The sequence below is a fragment of the Chanos chanos genome, chromosome 10, assembly GCF_902362185.1.
Source record: "Chanos chanos chromosome 10, fChaCha1.1, whole genome shotgun sequence".
Lineage (NCBI taxonomy): Eukaryota > Metazoa > Chordata > Actinopteri > Gonorynchiformes > Chanidae > Chanos > Chanos chanos.
The window spans coordinates 35,399,708-35,406,712 of NC_044504.1; the positions used below are offsets into that span (position 1 = coordinate 35,399,708).

At 40.7% G+C, this 7,005-nt stretch overlaps 1 pseudogene; it reads left to right on the forward strand.

The window, feature by feature from the left end:
* Window positions 1-552: 552 nt before the first annotated feature.
* Window positions 553-6,188, forward strand: LOC115823550 (nectin-1-like; annotated as a pseudogene).
* Window positions 6,189-7,005: the final 817 nt, after the last annotated feature.

Sequence of the window (7,005 nt, forward strand, 5' to 3'; positions counted from 1 at the left end):
GTAAACAACGTGGTAAGACGCGTACAAATGTAACGTTAATTTGAAAGATAATTAATGTTATTATGCGATGAGGTTGATCTCATTTGTGCCGTGAATTTGTGTATGCCTGCATGTCTTTGGACTGTGGGCTCCCGGAAGAAACCCACACCGACTAGGGGAACACGCAAAACGCGCGATGAATGCATCACTGTGACTTTTCTTTTGGAGAGGTTTTTTCCCAGAGTTCTGAGCGACCAAAAACCAAATTTCACATGCGCAATGTTCCCCTCTGGATGTTTCTCAAACCTCTGTAAAAACAACTTCTTTTTAAAGTCTTTGTAACGGACAATTCTGTGTTCAATCACTTCGACCGCCGTTATTATTACGTGTTGCGTCAATCGCATTCTTATTTAACGGGACGCTATTCCTCTGTTGTTCGCTGATAGTGAATCTATATTTTACAAAGATGTCACTAACAACATGAAGCTGAAGACCACATGAGAATGTCAGAGGCTTGAAATAATGAGGCGGGTGCCGCTCTGTCTTCATCTGCTATTTTTGTTTTTTACAAGCATGACTGAAGGTATTCAATAAACCACTTTTCACTTTTTTTGGGCACTTTAAAACTGAAGTAGGCCTATCTCCATATTTCACTTCGGGTGTCATCCTTGTCAGTGAGTGTAGATGCTGATTGTACTGTCATCAAATCTACTTCCTTAACGGTCTACTCAAGAACTTTTCTCTCTAATACAACTTATACACTCACAGAGTTAAACATTGAATAAAATTTGCTGCTTAGTGTGTCGCTAAGACTGGAGTGGAGAAAGACAGTGTAGAGGAGCCATATGTCTATGAAATGCTTGTTTTGTGTTTGTATTTGCGCATCTACGTCTGGGTTTGTCGTGCATGTCAGGTGGGTGTAGGTGCAGGCAGCATTTGAAAGAATGAGGGTGATATATTCACCTTTTCACCGGTATTGCAGCATGAAGAGGGGATGAGTAGGGGGTGTGTATTTTTTGTAGACCACATTTACTGTACGTTCACACTGAGAGCCGCGAGAGCGTCAAAAGTCGCTCAAACCTCCCTGCCAACAACGCTGTTGAACACTGTGGACGATCTGACGTTGATGAAATAGGCGGGTACAAGTTCCTTTGCAAATCTTGGTTATGCAAATGAAGGGGCCACAAAGCAAACAAACAGGTCGAGCGGTATCTTTGTGCTGACTGACCACCAGTAGGCCATAAGTTAACCTTATGAAATATTTTAAACGTGAAGGTGAGAAATCGATCGATGATCGATGAAATAAATTAACAATTCTAATTATATATTTCGTAACAAAATAAACTAACGAAATACACTACTTAAAAGCCTTTTTTGTTGTGTGTCTTTTGTGTTAATGCGAGGTTAGGTCAAATTTCAGCATGGCGTTCATAAGACATTTACTAACCTTGGTCTTTAATTAACAGTAACGTTTGTGCATAACCTACATTACAATAACTGTGGTCCTGTTCCTGATTGAAGTTTAGTGACTAATTACTGTAACTGGTCAAGTCCGTATTGTTTTGAGCCAACGAATTGCATTCCCGCTTAAAAACAAGCGTTCAGGAGCGAAAATGTTGCCTATAAAATGTGTTCAGCTTCATATCAAATTCATCTTATCACTGTGGACAACCGAGAGGTCGTTGTGTTCGGTGTGGCTTTATTTTACTTGAGGCGAAGACGTCGGAGATCCGACTGGGTTCACCCGATTCTTCAGGCTCGTGAGCAGCGCTGGAATATCACCGGCTGGTGCGGGAGTTAGGGCTGGATGACGGCACGTTCCAGTCATACTTTAGGCTTGACAGGAGCCAGTTCGACAGCCTGCTGTCAAGAGTCGGGTCCGGATTGCCAGGCTGGACACCAACCGTCGGCGCGCCATTTGTCCGGCTGAGCGGCTGGCAGTTTGTCTCCGGTGAGTTTATAAATTTTTGTGTGTTTGTGCTTTAAATGGTTCAGTTGCCTGGACATTAATTTCAGTGTTTAATGGCTATTTACTGTTTGGTAATATAGCATAATGCTGTATTTTTGCTAATTCATTTGGCCTTACTGTAATTTTTTTTTTTTCCCAGATACTTGGCCACTGGTGATTCCTACCACACCGTCGTTCAGCTAATGTTGTAATTATTACAGTGTGATAATATTTAGGGGCTGGGATATAGGAGCCATATGCCATGTCCTATGACTTGTTTTGTGTTTGTATTTGCGCATCAACTTCTGGGTTTATGGTTGTCACGTGCCGGGCAGACACTGTGCAGCTTTCAGAAAGAAATGGACATTTATTAACCTTAAGTGTTCCTTAGTAATTAAAGTCGCAGTTGTGTAACAACTCTCCCTCTTTTTCACCCTTCCTTATCTATTTCTATCACTCTCACTCTGCCTCTCTATCCCTATCCCCTTTGATCCCAGTTCTCTCTTTATGGCCCAGGCCTCCGTGCGTTCAAGACCAATACACACCAAAGCAGAAACCACTCGCTGTAACACCCAACAGACACCAGGCTCGATGTTTTAGCGCAGCAACCCCCAGACCATTTGGTCAAATGCTGATAACGTTTAATTGCGAGGGAGACTAGATTACCTCGGGAGGTTAGTTTCCCTGTGAGAATGGAATTCAGACCATGTCACAGGCCCCATCTGCCTTACTCCACTTGGGCACAAACCATGTAGAACAAAAGAAAAATGAAACAAACCATACGATAGTATCAGTTAAATACGCATATCAAGTCTTAACTGTTCATATATTCATAAATGCGCAGTAAAACTTAAAAATAGCCAGGAGCCAAGTCATGAGCAACTAACTGTATGACCATCGGTATACCTGTGCTGTTTTTAATGATGAAGAAACCTTGTTTGGGAGTATGAAGTGTGGCAGATATGAGTACGTGGATGTAATTTTACTATTCTTTAATGGGAAAAAGTTATGTAAAAGTATTTCAACCGAGCTCAAATTAATACTTCCCCAATTCCAAGGAGTGTCTCCTCCTTTCAGGCAGAGACACACCCAAAAGGATAGCAGCATTTGAATTTGATCGTTGTATTAAACGTGTACATTCGTATTCCTACTCTTTGAGTGTGTGATAAGTTATTTCCTAGTTACTGAATGTGGTGATCCAGGAACTTAGTTAGCTAGAAGTATTGAATTTGAAGAGTATTATTGTACTTGCTACTTTAATGCCGTTATTTATTATATGTACGTCTAGTGAAGAGGTATTCAGAACAATTTCTAGGTTCAGTGTTCAGAGCACTGAGCTATAAATAGTTTCTCAGGATATCTGTAGTTTCACTGGGTTTAGGTTCCAAAATAAGGCTATGGTTACAGCTAAGTGATATTAGTATTAAGTCTAACATTCACAGTGAACCATTAACTAGATTTTCCTCATACCATTGGCACGACACATGCATGTCAGGTGGGTGTAGGTACAGGTAGCATTTTAAAGAATGAGGGGAATATGTTCACCTGTTCACCAGTATGGCAGCATGGAGAGGGGGTGAGTAGGGAGTATGTATTTTTTGTAGACCACACTTACTGTTTGGATGCCCATGATCTTGCCTTGCTTTGCTTTGCCTTGCTGTGCTAGTGTTCAGTCTGACGTCTGAAATGGTCTTGTTTTTCTTTGTGAAATAAACAATCGAATGTAGGTGCCTGGAATCTGGATTTTATTGTTTGTAGGGAGGCAGCGGTGCAGAACTCCCTCACTTAGCCTCTAAGTGACTTTTAGTTTGTTCGTAGTCAGTATAACATTCAACTGTATTGATCAGCAGAATTCTGTATATGTGCCCTGAGTTCAACTTCTGTTATGAAATATTTGTTTTTTGTTTTTCTTGTATACAGTAACATTTTGTTTTGACTGTAGAGTCAATGTTTTGATTGTTTCATCAAAGATTTAGTCAGAATTTGTTTATTTTACAGGCATTTGATGTCTAAAATGACTGATTTGATTAAGCGTAAAAGAAGGATTTTTTTTCTCCAAAAGGTCTGTCCTTTACTCCTGGTATAGAAATGTTGTTGTGGTTCTGTCATAAATGTGTGTTTCAATACAAACATTATGTAGAGCTACAGAATTTCTTCTTAGTTACTGAATTGGGTGTGTTATAGGACCAATAATTTATTTCAGGAGGAAATGTCCTCACAAGTACTTATCTCCAAATGGAAAGCACTTGACAAAACTCTAACAATATTAAAGGATTTTTTTTATTCCTAAAGTAATACATGTGTTTTTTGCTTATTCTTACTCTTTAAAATACAGCTGCACAGGTCATCAGTCAAGGCGAGACAGTTGCTGCTGGAGAGAACGCCAACCTGCTTTGCCAGCTGACCGGCTCCTCTGAGTCTGAACTCCTGTCTAGCATTACCTGGCAGAGAAAAACTGTGGACGACACTGAAAAGGAAACACTTGCAAGCATCAGCCCAGATGGCAAGATATCCGTTTTCAATGGTGATTGGCAATTTGACCGTGTGATTTTTATTGGAAACACTGAAGAATGCAATGGCTCAATTCAGATTAGGGGAGTTGAAGTGATGGATGAAGGAGCCTACACTTGCATCTTCACTATGTATCCAGATGGCACTTACGAAAAAACAATCAACCTTATGGTAACAGGTACTGCTGTTGTTTTTATGTGCATATTATTATGATATTTGCATATCATTGACACACACTGTACAAAACACTGTATCGGTCTAGAGGAGCAAGCACCTCAACAAACTGATGATGAAATGAGAGGATTAAGTCTCTTAGGTTTTTTATTTGTTTGTTTCTTTGTTTTTTTTACTTGTCCCCATTTTTCTCCTGTCTTACATTTGGATTGGTCCTATAAACTGCAGCCACACTCACATTGTCCCTTTGAAACGCAGTAATATATGTGCCAAATCTATAAAGACAAGCAGCACAGGTGAGAGGACAGGGTCCTTTAAGGTCTCATGAAGACCTAGCTCATGAGTCAGAGTAACATTTTTGAGCTCCAGTAGTATCAAAGATTGTTACATGATCAGAATCAAGTATGAAGAACCTGTAGTGCTATGTACATGATAAGCAAGCAATAAATAAACAGTAAGAAATTTGAAATTAAAAATGGAAATTGAATGGGGGGGAGAAAAAGTAAGTAATAAATTGATCATTTAAAAAAGCCATGCATACAACGTTGTAAAATCAACTACAAGAACTTAATACTAGGATTGCCTAATACATAATGGGTCACCAATTTGATTCCCAGGACTGGCAGGAAAACATCCACGGCTGAAGTGCCCTAGGGCAAGGTACTTTAGCCCCCAACTGTTCCCCGGCACAGGTGTGGTGCCCACTGCTCCTGCGCCTAGTGATTGTGTGTGCTCACTACTGTTGTGTAAAGATGGGTTAAATGCAGAGGTCAAATTCACTTCTCACTCCTCACAGAGTGTGGGTGTGATCACAGAGATTCAATCTTAATCTGAATCTTAATTTTAAGAACTACCTATGAAGCTTATCTAGCCACTTCTTCTTTGTTCCCTAGTGCATCCCCTGGTGACAGCATTTGTTGAAGTGACTCCTGTAGTTGGAGAGTCTGAGGAAGTCATGGCAACCTGTACTGCTGCCGGTGCCCGACCTCCAGCAAACATCTCGTGGCATCTGGGTTCTTTTAGTGACTCAATGAAAATAGTGACAAACTCCACAGTCCATTCCAACGGAACCTACACAACCACTAGTCATCTTATTGGCGTTCCCTCCAGACATGCCAATCAATAGCAGGTCCAGTGTGTGGTCAGTCACATAACAGGGGATCAGACAGTCAACTACACTATACACATCCACTGTGAGTTACTAAAGTAGAATAAAAAAAAAAATACTGGTACTGCAACAGCAGCTGCTACATGCAGAAAGGTTGTATGATTTCGCTGAGAACATATAAATATTTGAACCATTTGGCCTGCCCATAGCAGTGACTGGACTGGAAAATCACTTGTAATCTCAACTATAGCTGGAAGTGCAGAGCAGTTTTTGTTTTTACTTTTGTCAATTTATTATTCTTATTTTTTAAATTTTATTTGTGTTTGGGGTTGTCACTCAGATCCCCCTGAATCAGTGAAGATAATTCCTGTCGAACATACCACACAAGGTCGAGAGTCCTCCTGCAGGTGCACAGGGAGACAGACTGATTCTTTCCAGCTTGAGTCCAGACCTGAATGGTCTGTATAGGCGCTTTCGCACCGAACAGTTCTGGGGTCTAATTCGATAGGAACTACCCCCTATGGAGCATCCCCTAGAACTACATTCGTTCTAGGGCTTTTTTTCTGTTTGCTTTCGCACCGCCAGTAGGAACACTGAAGTGACGTAAGCCAGCCGACGGTACAGCAGCTAACTGTACGTTCACACTGAGAGTGGCGAGAGCGTCAAGAGTCGCCCAAACCTCCCTGCCAACGACGCTGTTGAACACTGTGGACGCTCTGCCGTTGATGAAATAGGCGGGTACAAGTTCCTTCGGAAAGCTTGGTTATGCAAATGTTTTTAAAGGGGCTATAAAGCAAACAAACAGGTCGAGTGGTATCTTTGTGCTGACTGACCACCAGTAGGCTATAAGTTAACCTTATAAATGAGAAGGTGCGAAATCGACCGATGACAGAAATAAATAAACAATGCTAATTACATATTTCGTAACAAAATAAACTAATGAAAAACACTACTTAAAAGCTTTTTTTTTTGTTGTGTGTCTTTTGTGTTAATGATAGGCTAGGTCAAATTCCAGCATGGAGTTTATAGGACACGTTTACTAGCCTTGGTCTTTAATTAACACTAACATTTGTGCATAACCTACATTACAGTACAACATGTGGAAACCCACCACCGATATAATCAGTTTCTCCTCCATTTTGCTTAGGACCAAAAGTTTTGTGGGAACAATAGTTTATACTGTTGTGTTCTCTACAATTCTCTAGAGCGGAGCACTTCCAAGTTTCTATTGGTTGCCGCCCAACCGCGTCATATCTCATTACCATAAAGTTAACCGAACTTCAAC